The sequence below is a fragment of the Vombatus ursinus genome, unplaced genomic scaffold, assembly GCF_900497805.2.
Source record: "Vombatus ursinus unplaced genomic scaffold, bare-nosed wombat genome assembly UNPS02012319.1, whole genome shotgun sequence".
NCBI lineage: Eukaryota > Metazoa > Chordata > Mammalia > Diprotodontia > Vombatidae > Vombatus > Vombatus ursinus.
The window spans coordinates 2,540,822-2,554,950 of record NW_020952097.1 but is presented as its reverse complement, the minus strand read 5'-3'; the positions used below and the strand labels follow the sequence as shown (position 1 = coordinate 2,554,950).

Sequence of the window (14,129 nt, the reverse complement as noted above, 5' to 3'; positions counted from 1 at the left end):
TTAAAGCTGATTGGATAACTGTCCAGTCTTTCATAGAGCCCATCCCCACTAGTGACACAGGTGGCTTGAATGTACCAGTTTCTATGATGAAGAGAATGCAGTCCAAGTTCATCTGTGATTTCAGTCCCATTCATGGCATTGGGAAGATCCTATCTGTTAGCAAACACTAATAAGATGGCTTCTCTAAGCTCATCCTCTGCCAACATTCTCAGCAGTTCTTTTTGGGCCTCATTCACTCATTCTCTGCTATTCCTGTTAACCACAAAAATAAGTCTTTCTCTGTTCTGGAAATAATGGCACCCTAGGGGTCAAATCTTTTTTTTTTCTTTTTTTTATTGTAATTTTTATTTCTTTTTTTGTTTTCAACATTTACTTCCACAAGATTTTGAGTTCCAAATTTTCACCCTATCTTGCCCTCCCCCTACCCCAAGATGGCATGCATTCTAAATACCCCTTCCCCTAGTCTGCTTTCCCTTCTATCTCTCCCCCCCTTCTCTTATCCCCTTCCCCTTCAATTTTCCTGTAGGGCAGGATGGATTTCTGTACCCCATTTCCTGTATTTCTTATTTCCCAGTTGCATGTGAAAACTTTTTTTAAACATGTGTTTTTTAAACTTTGGGTTCCAAATTTTCTCCCTTCCTCCCTCCCCACCCACCCTCATTGATAAGGCAGGCAACTCAATATAGGTTATACATGCGCAGTTATGCAATACACTTCCATACTAGACATGCTATGAAAAACTAACTCTATTTCCCTTAATCCTACCCCACCCACCCATTTATTCTATTCTTTCTTTTGATCCTGTCCCTCCTCAGAAGTTTTTGCTTCTGATTACTCCCTTTCCCAATCTGCCCTCCTCACTATCATTCCCCTACTCTCTTGTCCCTTCCCCCCCTATTTTCCTGAAGGGTAAGACAGATTTCCATACCCAATGGAGTGTGTATGTTACTCCCTCCTTAGGTCAAATCCTATGAGAATAAGATTCACTCATTCCCTCTCACCTTCCCCCGTTTCCCCTCCACTGTAAGAGCCTTTTCGTTTCTGTTTTTTTTTTTTGTGGGATAATTTACCCCATTCTACCTCTCCCTTTCTCCTTCTCCTAGTATATTCCTCTCTCACCCCTTAATTTTATTCTCCAGATATGACCCCTTCATTTTCCACTCACCTTGTGCCCTCTATCTATCTGTATCTATATATACGTACATATAATTTTTTCGCCTGCAACTACCCTAGTACTGACAAAGGTTTCATGAGTTACAAATATCATCTTTCCATGCAGGAATGTAAACAGTTCAACCTTAATAAGTCTCTTATGATTTTCTCTTTCATGTTTACCTCTTCATGTTCCACTCCAGTCTTGTATTTGAAAATCAAATATTCTGTTCAACTCCGGTCTTTTCATCAAGAATGCTTGAAAGTCCTCTATTTCACTGAATGACCATTTTTTGCCCTGTAGGATTATACTCAGTTTTGCTGGGTAGGTGATTCTTGGTTGTAATCCTATCTCCTTTGCTCTCCAGAATATTATATTCCGTGCCCTGCGGTCCCTTAATGTAGAAGCAGCTAAATCTTGTGTTATCCTGATTGTGTTTTCACAATACTTGAATTGTTTCTTTCTGGCTGCTTGTAATATTTTCTCCTTGACCTGGGAACTCTGGAATTTGGCTACAGTATTCCTAGGAGTTTTCCTTTGGGGATCTCTTTCAGGAGGAGATTGGTGGATTCTTTCAATTTCTATTTTGCCCTCTGGTTCTAAAATATGAGGGCAGTTTTACTTGATCATTTCTTGAAAGATGATGTCCAGGCTCTTTTTTTGATCATGGCTTTCAGATAGTCCAATAATTTTTAAATTCTCTCTCCTGGATCTATTTTCCAGGTCAGTTGTTTTTCCAATGAGATATTTCACATTGTTTTCTAATTTTTCATTCTTTTGGATTTGTTTTACAGTATCTTGATTTCTCATCAAGTCACTAGCTTCCAATTGCTCTATTCTAATTTTTAAGGAAGTATTTTCTTCAGTAATCTTTTGGACTTCCTTTTCCATTTGGCCCATTTTGCTTTTGAGTGCATTCTTCTCCTCATTGGCTTGTTGGACCTCTTTTGCCATTTGGGTTAGGCTATTTTTTAAGGTGTTATTTTCTTCAGTATTTTTTTGGGTCTCCTTTAGCAAACTGTTGAGTTGTTTTTCATGATTTTCTTGTGTCACTCTCAGTTTTTCCTCTACTTCTCTTACTTGCTTCTCAAAATCCCTTTTGAGCTCTTCCAAGGCCTGGGACTGATTCATATTTTTCTTGGAGGCTTTGGATATAAGAGCTTTGGCTTTGTTGTCTTCTTCTGGTTGTATGTTTTGATCTTCTTTGTCATCAAAGTAAGATAATATAGTCTGACTCTTTTTGCGCTGCTTACTCATAATCCCAGCCAATTACTTGAGTTTTAAACTGTTTGTTAAGGTAAAAGTCTGCTTCCAATATGAAGAGTGTACTATCCCAAGCTTTGGGGGTTTGTACAGCTGTTTTCAGAGGTACTTCTAGTGACCTGTAAATTTTCAGTTCTTCCAAGGTGCTATGATCAGGGGCGAGGTGTTTTATCTCTACCGCCACAACAAGCTTCACTGCACCAGCATTCCTCCTCGCCCCAGGACTGCCCCTCAGAACTGTGACCCAGATCCAAGCACTGGTAAAGCAAGAAATTCCTGCCTCAGCACTGGCAAAGAGAATCCTGCAATCTCCCTCTGATCAGCCACTCAATTCCCCCTCAGTCTGTGGGCCTGAAGCTCAGGAAAAAGCCATGGCCCCGGGCTGTGCTCGAGACTTGAGGCTGAGACCTAGCTCCTCTCTCACCTCAGTCACAGACTTTTCCCACTGACCTTCTAAGTTATCTTTGGTGTTCATGGGTTGAGAAGTCTGGAAACCACCACAGCTGCCCAGGATTCAGTTCTCTGAGGCCTGCTCCAGGGTCACTGTGGCCTGTGTGCCCACACTGAACTGCGCTCCTCTCCCCTGGAGCGATATACCTTTCTTGATCAACCATCCAGGCTGTCTTTAGCTGGAAATTTGTTTCACTCTGTCTTTTTGTGGGTTCTGCTGCTTTAGAATTTGTTTAGTGCCATTTTTTTAGGTATTTGGAGGGCTTTGGGAGAGAGCTCAAGACAGTCACTGCTTTCCCTCTGCCATCTTGGCTCCACCCCTCCCCAGGGGTCAAATCTTGTCCTGCCCACCTACATCCCACGCTGTGGAGCTAATGCTTTTGTATTCTACAGTTTCTACATTGAAACCTATAGTGGGAATAATACTTACTATTTCACAACTTTAGTTTGTATAAAATAGTTGTCTTTCCTGTAGCATCCAGACCAACCATTAGAATCCACATTTCTTTTTTGCAAAAGAGTCCCTTGAAGAGGTTGGCAAATACATTCCCCTTGTTCCAAGTGTAATATGTTGAATGTTGGCAAAAGAAACCTCCCCACTCCTGAGCCTCGGGCTTCCCATCTCCACACCCATGAGTGATTGCTGCCCCTTCTTTTTATTGGCTCTCCCTCATTTCCCTATCTTCCAGGTCAGCTTTTTATTTGAGATACCTTAATTTTTCCCCCTTTTTTCAGTGTTTTGAATGATTTTTAATATTTCATGTTGTTTCCTTAGTAATTGTGATTATGTTTGTTTGATTCATCCAAATTTTCAAGAAATTTGTTACATGGTTAAGGTTCTATAACTCTTGTACTAAATGTTTAATTGTCCTTCCAAGTCTTTCCTCCAAAAATCTCATTACTGTCACAGTTCTTTCCTCTAGAACTCTCATTCCACTCATAAGAATCAGTTCAACTCTTTTCAAAACTGTTTCTCCATCTCTTCCAGGAATTCACGTTGACCTTATTTCAATGTTGTATTTTTCTTTGAGGCTTTGCTTTTGGATGTTCTGAAGGCATTCTATTTTGAGTTTGTATCTTGACCATTCCTCTCTTTACAATAGCTCATTCTGGTGGGTATCTTAACTACTCATTCATTAAGCCTTACTTTCTAATTTGATTCTTTGTACTAGCCCAAAGCTCTGCTCACTTCTATAAGGTATTGGTGGTATGGTTTGGTCATGGTTTATATTTCTTGTGTTCCTAATGCAAAACTTGACTTATATAATTGATATCATATTACTTACTTTCTCAATTGGTGGGGAGAGAGGGAATGAATTTGGAACTCAAAACATCTTTAAATGAATGTTACAATGAATAATTTTTAAAAGAAAAACTGTATTGTGGGGGTAGAGGTAGGGGGCAGCATCCCACCATGGTCTCCCCAACTCAATGGAGTCTGGCTCAGGGGACTGACTCCAACTAGTAATAGTTTTGGTGGATAATTTATAACAACTGAGGAAACATAATCTGAGCTATATGATTTACTAGCAAAAAAAAAAGGCATAGAAAAGAGGTCATTGGATTCCCTAATCAATCCAAAGACTCTGAAAAAGAATGAGACAGATTTTATGTATTAAAAACAATTAGTTAAATAAGAACAATTGATTAAAAGAAAACAATAGGATACAAACCAGAATACAAAATTAGGTAATCTAATATCTAATTGAAGGAAAGGTTGGGGACTTTTTGAATTGGAAAGAAGGTAGAATAAATTTTGGTCAAGTGGAGGGGGCTGAGTAGGTTTTATGGTCTTTTTTTCTCAGAATTGAGAGGTGCTGATTAATTACATACATTTGCATTTATGAAAAGTGAATTTAAACAACTCTGAAATTCCACCTTATTTCCATACCATTGGCACACATGACAAGATAGGAAAATTGCAGTAGCTGGATAAGTAATGGGAAGATAAGCACCGTTGCATTGTTGGTGGAGCTGTGAATTGGTGTCACCATTTTAGAATGCAATTGGAAACAAATTGTCAGTCAGTCAATAAAGATTTATTAAGTACCTACTAAATGCCAGGTAGCATACTAAGTGCTGGGGATACAAAAAGAGGCCACAATCCCTGTCCTCAAGGAACTTATGTATATGCATGGAATAGAATATTATTGGACCAAAGAACATGACAAATAGGACAAATTCAGAGAAGCCTGGGAAGATTTATGAACTCTAAGGCTGAGTGAAATGAGCAGAAGCAGCAGAACAATTTCCACAATGACCATAATGTTGTAATGGATAACAACTCTGAAACAAGGAGTTTCAATTATTACTTTAAAGCAGAGGTGTCAAAGTAATAACCAGAAGAGGTCAGCAAAACTCTCTCTGCCCAAACCAAATTAAAATGTAATTAGGAAATGTTTAACAAAAAAAATTTTTTGATACAACACAATATTGTTGTTGTTTAGTTGTTTTCATTCAGGTCTGACTCTGTGAATCCATTTGGGGTTTTCTTAGCAAAGATACTGGAGTGGTTTGCCATTTCCTTCTCCGGCTCATTTCATAGATGAGGAAACTGAAGCAAACAGAGTTAGATGATTAGTTCAGGGTCACACAGCTAGTAAGTATCTGAAGCCAGATTTGAATTTAGGAAGATGAGTCCTCCTGACTCAGGGATGTGCTCCAGCCACTACACCATCTATCTGCCCTTTAATACAACACAGATAATGCTAATTTGTGATTTGCTAAGCCAATATGTGGTCACAGGTTTCTATTTCAGTTTGACATCTTTGTTTCAAAGGACTGATGATGAAACCTTCTTACCATGTCTTGGCAGAGAGGTAATGGCCTATGTAGGCATATACTACCTCTGCAGGATAGAATGAAACTCCTCAAGGGTAAGGATTCTTTTCTTTTTGTTTTTGGATCCCTAGTGCCTAGTACACAGTAGGCACTCGATAAATACTTATGGATCAGTTGATGGTTTTGGACTATTCAATGTATTGATTTGCTTTGTTGATTCCTTCATGCTCGAAGGAAGAACTGAGGAGAAAATTTGTCAAGGTGTAGAGTTAGATACAAATACAATAGATAAAAATAAATACAAAACATTTATTTGGGGTAAGCTAGGTGGCACAGTGGATAGAGCACCAGCCCTGAAGTCAGGAGAACTTGAGTTCAAATCAGGCCTCAGACACATAACACTCACTAGCTGTGTGACTCTGGGCAAGTCACTTAACCCCAATTGCCAAAACAAAACAAAACAAAAAAAAACACATTTATTTAAAGGAAATGAAAGGGTACCAAAACCATTAACAGAATACAAAGAGATATTAGGACTTCTGGGAGCCAAGATGCTAGAGTAGGCAGTAGATTGTAACTCTCCCATATTTACCTCCAAACAACCGAACATATTCTGGAACAGCAGAACCAGCAAAAAAACAGTGAGAAACAGTATTTTAGACCAAGAAATTTAAAAGATTGGCAGGAAAGGTCTGTCTCACTCTGGTTAAAAGGAGAAAAAAAAAAAGGCGCACAATACAGGACAGGAAGTGTCCCAGAAAGCCAGCAGCAAGCTCGACTTTGGCAAACCAGCAGGAGATCCTGAGCCCCAGTGTGGTGGACCAGGCAGATGTCAACATCAGGACTCCCCAGGTGCCTCAGTATAGCCAGGGGAACAGGCAGACTCCAGTTCCAAGAACTGCCACATGCTTCAGCATAGCCCTGGGCAAATAGATAACTGCCAGCAGCTAGACCACTGCATGCTTCAGTGTAGCCTGGGGAAAAGAGGAACACTCCACCAGCTTCACCACATGCCAGACACCAACAGTTGGACCTTAACTCAGCAAGAGGTAATCCACCAGAACCCTACAGCCTCCAGCAGCACTAGCCACCCCCCACTCCACCCCCTCAGAACAATATCAGTCACTAGGGTCTCCTGTGGGCCTCAGGGCAACATCAGTGCAGCACCAGGTAAACAGATAGGGCCTATAACCCCTAGCACAATAAGCCTGAGACAGTACCCTTTCTATCCAAGGAAGAGAGCTCAAATTTAAAAGTAAGGAAAAAGGCCAGAAAAGATGAGCAAAAAATAACAAAAAAAGAATCTGACCATAAAAAGATATTATGGTGACAGGGAAGATCAGGACACAAACTCAGAAGAGGACAACAATGTCAAAACACCTATGGGCAAAGCCCCAAAGAAAAATGGGAAGTGGTCTCAAACCAAGAAAGAAATCATGGAAGAGCTGGAAAAGGAGCTTAAAAAAATTTGATCTCCAATATCAAGACCCAAGAGAAGCCTAAGAAGGTAAAAAGGGAAAGAAAATGTAAGGGATTCAATGGAGATGAACTGTTTACATCCCTATATGGAAAGATGATAGGTGTAACTCTTAAAAATTGCACCACTAATAGTATAGCTAGAAGGAATATACATAGATAAAGGGTATAGACACAAGGTAAATTTGAGGTAATGATATAAAAAATAATTAAAGAATGAGAAACTAGAGTTCACTGGGTGCAGAAGGAAGGTAGAGGTAGAATGGGGTAAATTATTTCACGTGAAGAGGCATGAAAAACCTATTTCAGTGGAGGGAAAGGTGGGAGGGTGGATGTTGGGCTCATCAGTATTGGCTCAAAGAGGGAACAATTTACACAATCAGGTGAATATAGAATCTATCTTACCTGATAGAAAAGTAAGAGGGGAGGAGACTAAGTAAATTGAGGCAGAGGGACCTGACAGAGGAAAGGGCAGACTGGGGGCGGCAGAAGACAGAAGGAAAGCTTTGTTGAGGAGGGAAAGGATGAAAGGAGAGAGAGGACAAACAGGAGGAAAAATAGGTTGGAGAGAAATACACAGTTAATAATCATAACTATGAACATGAAAGGGATGAACTCTCCCATAAAAAGGAAGCAGATAGCACAGTGGATCAAAAACCAGAATCCCACAATATGTTGTTTACAAGAAACACACTTGAAGCAGAGAGACACACACAGAGTAAAGGTAAGGGGCCAGTGCAGAATCTATTATGTTTCAGCTGAAGTAAAGAAAAAAAAAGTAGGGGTAGCAATCCTGATCTCAGACAACGCAAAAATAGACCTTATTAAAAGAGATAAGGAAGGAAACTATATCTTACTAAAAGGTCAGATCCATGAAGAAGGTAGAATTCATGATCAAACAAGAGACAGAGAATTATAAAATGTAAAATAGATCATTTTGATTGTATTAAATTAAAAGGCTTTTGCACAAACAAAACCAATGCAACCAAGATTGGAAGGAAAGCAGAAAGCTGGGAAACAATCTTTATAGCAAGTGTCTCTGATACAGGCCTCATTTCTCAAATATATAAAAATACAAGCTATTCCCCAATTGATAAATGGTCAAAGAATATGAACAGGTAGTTTTCAGATGAAGAAATCAAAGCTGTCTATAGTCATATGAAGACATGTTCTAAATCACTTTTGATTAGAGAAATGAAAATTAAAATACCTTTGAGGCACCAACTCACACCTATTAGATTGGTTAATCTGACAAAAAAAAGGAAAATGACAAATGTTGGAGAGGATGTGGGAAAACTGGGACACTGATATACTGTTGGTGGAGTTGTGAACAGATCCAACCATTCTGGAGAGAAATTCAGAACTATGCCCAAAGAGCTATAAAATTCTGCATACCCTTTGATCCAACAATACCACTTCTAGGTCTGTATCCCAAAGAGATCATAAAAAGAAAAAAGGATCCATATGTACAAAAATATTTATAGCAGCTCTTTTTGTAGTGGCAAAGAATTGGAAATTGAGGTGATGCCCATCAATTTGGGAATGATTGAACAAGTTGTGGTGTATGAATGTAATAGAATACTATTGAGTTATAAGAAATGATGAGTAGACAGATTTCAGAAAAATCTGGAAAGACTTACATGAACTGATGCTGAGTGAAGTGAGTGAGCAGAACCAGGATAACATTGTACACAGGAACAGCAACATTGTGCAATGATCAACTTTGATAGACATAGCTCTTCTCAGCAATACAATGATCTAAGACAATTCCAAAAGACTCACAATTGAAAATACTATCCACATCAAGAGAAAGAACTATGGAGTCTAGATGTAGATCCAAAGCATATTATTTTCACCTTTTTTGTTTGTTTTTTCTTTCTCTTGATTTTTCCCTTTTGTTCTGATTCTTCTATCACAATATGACTAATGCGTAAATATGTTTAATGTGATAGTGCATGTATGATCTATATCAGATTACTTACTTCTTGGAGAGGGGAGAGAGGAGAGGGGAGGGAGGGAGAAAAAATGGAACTCAAAATCTTATAAAAATGAATGTTGAAAATTTTCTTTACATGTAATTGGAAAAAAATAAAATACTATCAAAGTTAAAAAAACAAAAAAATTAAATAAACTGAGAGACAATCATCAGAGCATGCGCAATTTATTAGCTAGGATGGTAGTAACCAATAAATTGAGTCAATAGCCTCACTCTATGACCAAAGACCCTAAGGTAGGACTTACTAGCTTTTGCATTGTTTTGGGAACTACTGGATGACAAAGAACAGAGCTGAATGGGCAGGGAAAACTGAAATTCATGTGGGTCAAGACAACATGCACCCACATGGGGCTAGTCACCATTCCTCTCTGTCCTAGAGGAATACTTGATTGATTTATGGGACCCATCTGCATCTTGAGGCTATTGATAGAGGACCAAGGATGGCATACTCCCTGAATGTGAGGAGGGAGATAGGATCCTCCTTAATTGTACAAGGACAGGCAAGGATGGAAAACGTAGATCTTAGAACTAACTTCAGGACTTGAAGATAACACCAGATGTCTTTGTATATTCCTAAGAGCTGAAAGTAGGATAGATAACAGTTTTTATATTAATTATAAATTTATATTTATAATTTATATTATAATGAATTATAACTTTAAAGTAACTCAGAGGGAAGCTAAACTATTGCAACTAAGAAATATTATTTGACTCCACCTGCAAGAGATAGTGAACCAGACTTCTTGATATCCACCTTCACCCCTCAAGGATAAGAGATTTACTTGAGGCAATAATAGAACAGTGATTAGCAGGATAACTGGATTTCTAAACTTAACTTATTACAGTCCAGCTGAATTTCTGAACTAAGTTCAGAGACAGAGAACTTGACTTAGCACAAAATCACTTAGCTGTAAGGAGATATAGCCTTGCTTCAGGACTTGAGACCCATCAGTGAGAATGGGAGTTAGGATAAAAATCTTTAGCATTTGTATGAGCTGTGCTAAACTGTCCAAAAACAGGAAACAACATTGAATTTGTGTCTGATCAAGGAAAAGATGGCACCACTATCTATTTTTTTTTCTCATTCTGGTCATTATGCTTCTAAGATGCAGTTAGTTTTTACTCTGGATCTGCAACATGTTTCATTTCTATGGAAATCAGAGGGGGCCCTAGGCCCTACCACAGGAAAAACTGAGTCAGTAGGACACTAAAAGTGAGATTACTTGAGCTCAAATTTCAGACAGAAATTAAGAGACTGGAAGATAGGGTGAATTTTTTCTTGACTATTGCCCCTTTTGGAAGACTGCTGGTCTGCCCTCCATTCCATTTCTTTCTAGCACCTGGGCACAGAATGAATTGCTGCTGCTACCACTGAACTCCTGAATAGCTAAAACAGCTGGGATAAATCTTAGAGACCTGCAGTGGTTGAGGCAGAGACCCTGGGATGGAGGTGAGACCAAGGCACTAGGCTGATAATATTGGCCAGAGAGCAGAGTGAGAGATAGAGATGGATCAGACCACTGGCAGTTGCTGTGAAATCTCACTTGCCATTGACTTTAGGTCAGGACACTCATCCCAATTCACTGGCATTTTTCCCTTATTTTCTCTGATTGTCATTTTGAAATTACTGGGGTTTATGCCAGGCCACAATTGTTTCCTTCTGCTTCTTGTTTAGGTGCCACAAGAAAGAAAGTGAGTGGTACATAGCTGGCTCCAGATTAGTGGTAATAATGAATACCTTTAAGTAGTAGCATGATTCAAATCTACATTGGACATTTCCATTGGGCTAGAACCAATAACATATTTTACAGAACTATGACTTCAGATAGCACAAATTTGAATGCACAGGACCACTTCAGAGGAGGCATTATTTGCACTAATTGAGACCCAGCTGGAGTTGGATGATTCAGCTGTTTTGAAGGGCCAGACCAGAAAGGGGTTAATGTGGGCATTGAAACATGAGGCCTTAGCCTTCTCTGTGGCAACATCCTAGAGAGGGGACACATTCAGGGGCCTGGATGGGTCACCAGGCTAGAGGTGCATGCTGGAGAGACAGTACATGGCAGCAAGATGGTTGCAGTATCAATCATGCTGGAGACACCTAATGGAGGCCTAATGGAGACCAGCTGGAGAAGGTGCAGACAGCCTGGCAGGGTGCTGAGAACAAATTCTAAGGGTGGAGCTTTGAATGTAGAATGCTGGTCCTTGAGAGAAGACAGAGATGGCTGTTGCCCTTGAATTCTCAGATGAATTACTTAATCAGCCCCTTGGAGTTAGACTGTAAGAAGACTTTTGTTGTTCAGTCATTTCAGTTTTATCTGACTCTTTGTGGCCCCATTTGGAATTTTCTTGGAAAATATAGTGGAATGGTTTTGCCATTTCCTTCTCCAGATCATTTAACAGATGAAGAACTGAAGCAAACAGGGTTAAGTGACTCACCCAGGATCACACAGTTAGTAGGTGTCTGAGGCCAGATTTGAACTCAGGAGGATGAATCTTCCTGACTTCAGGCCTGATACTCTATCCACTTCATCACCTAGCTTCCCTGTAAAGGATACTAGTCTTTCCCTTTTCCTGGTTGACTTTGAATGTGGAGCTGAGGAACATGTGCTCCTAAAAGGTCACTCAGGTTCCAAGTGTATACTTAGCTGAGGACTGTGGAGTATAAAGGGAGAGGTTCTTCAAATCTTTACCAGGGTAATACAGTGGCTTAAAGTTGAATACTATATCTTTGTGATTCCAATTTCATACATTAAGTGTATTTTAACCTATAAAGTGAATGTTTTCCTTTCTAGTCACAGTAAGTTGTGAAGGAAATAAAAATCACAATGAGAAATTGGGATAAACTATTCTTGGAGGTTTTCTTTGAGCCTAAAATCTGGGTATGGGGCAAATGAGCCAATTTAGTATTAAACAAGTGAAATACAGCACAGGAATTATTACATATTTTAAACCCAAGATATGAAAAGAACCTAAGCCAAGACTGGTGGCAGGTGCTTCTGCACACAGGAAAACTTCCTAGACTCCCAGCATCTATAGTAAAAACCCCTTACTTGTGAAAGACTTCTTCACTAGCCTCTACATTAGAAGAATTCCCACATGGCCATGTGTTGTTTCTTGGGTAGGAGGCCTACAGCTTGATTGCGGCTCCACAATATTTAAATTGTTTCATTCTGGCTGCTTGCAGTATTTTCTCCTTGACCTAATAATTCTGGAATTTGGCTGCAATATTCCTTGGAGTTTCTATTTTGGGATCTTTTTCAGGACGTGATTGGTAGATTCTTTCAATGACTATTTTACCCTCTGGTTCTAGGATATCAGGGCTGTTTTCCTTGATCATTTCTTGAAACATGCTATCCAGGTTCTTTTTTTGATCATGACTTTCGGGTAGTCCAGTAATTCTCTCCTGGATCTGTTTTCCAGGTCAGTTGTTTTTCCAATGAGGTATTTTACATTTTCTTCTATTTTTTCATTCTTTTGATTTTGTTTGACTGATTCTTGATGTCTCACAGAGTCATTACCTTCCATTTGCCCAATTCCAATTTTTAAGGCATTATTTCTTCAATTAGCTTTAGTACCTCCTTTTCTATTTGGCCAATTCTACTTTTTAAAGAATTGTTTTCTTTAGTGATTTTTTTTTCCACTTGACCAATTGTAGTTTTTAAGGAATTGTTTTCTTCAGTCAATTTTTGTCCTTCCTTTTCCAGTTTGTTGACTCTCTTTTGCATGCCTCTCATTTCTTCACCCAATTTTTCTTCTACCTCTCTTATTTGACTTTTAAAATCCTCACTATTTAACAAAAACTGCTGGGGAAACTGGAAAACAGTATAGCAGAAACTAGGCAATTCCACCAACAGTGTTAATTTTCCCACATCTCCTCCAACATTGTCATTTTCCTTTTCTGTCATATTAGCTAATCTGATAGATGTGAGATAGTGCCTCAGAATTATTTTAATTTGCATTTCTCTAATCAATAGTGATTTAGAGCATTTTTTCATATGACTATAGATAGCTTTGATTACTTCATCTGCAAACTGCCTGTGCATGTCCTTTGACCATTTATCAATTGAAGAATGGCTTTTGTTTCCATAAATTTAACTCAGTTTTCTATATATTTGAGAAATGAAATCTTTATCAGAGAATCTTGATGTAAATTTTTTCCACAGTAATGATTACCAACTATGTATTTCCCTCCATCCTACTTTCTCTCAGTTTATTCTATTCTCTCTTCTTTCACCCTCTCCATTCTCTAAAGTGTTTTGCTTCTGACTTTTCCCTCCCCCAATCTGCCCTCTTTTCTATCAGCCCCACCACTTATCTTATTCCCTTCCCTTTCTACTTTCCTTTACAATAAGATGGATTTCTACACTAAAATGAGTGTGTATGTGTGTATGTGTATGTGTATGGGCATTCCCTCAATTTCCAATTCTTTGCCACCACAAAAAGAGCTGCTATAAGTACTTTTGTACATGTGGGTCCTTTTCCTGTTTTTATGATCACTTTGGGATGCAGACCTAGAAGTGGTATTGCCGAGTCAAAGAGTACGAACAATTTTATAGCCCTTTGGGAAAAGTTCCATATTGCTTTACAGAATAGTTGAATCAGTTCACAAGTTCACCAACAATACGTTAGTGCTCCAATTTTCCAACATCTTCTCCAACATTTATCATTTTCCTATTTTATCATGTTAGCCAGTCTGATAGGTTGATATGGTACCTCAGAGGCATTTTGATTTGCATTTCTCTAATCAATAATGATTTAGAGCATTTTTTCATATGACTATAGATAGCTTTAATTTCTTCCTCTGAAAACTGCCTGTTCATATCCTTTGACCATTTATCAACTGGGGAATATAGGTAATCAACTCTTTCCCAATCTGACTCTCCCAATACAAAATGAAACAGTCCTCATGTTTCAAAACTAGAATTGAAGAGATAGTCAAGGACATCATTAGCTTTCTTTTGTTCATTTGATGAGTGATGAGTTCTTCTAACTCAGCAGTCAGAGGAC

At 38.8% G+C, this 14,129-nt stretch overlaps 1 pseudogene; it reads right to left on the bottom strand.

Moving 5' to 3' along the window:
• Positions 1-6,486, bottom strand: LOC114039829 (annotated as a pseudogene).
• Positions 6,487-14,129: the final 7,643 nt, after the last annotated feature.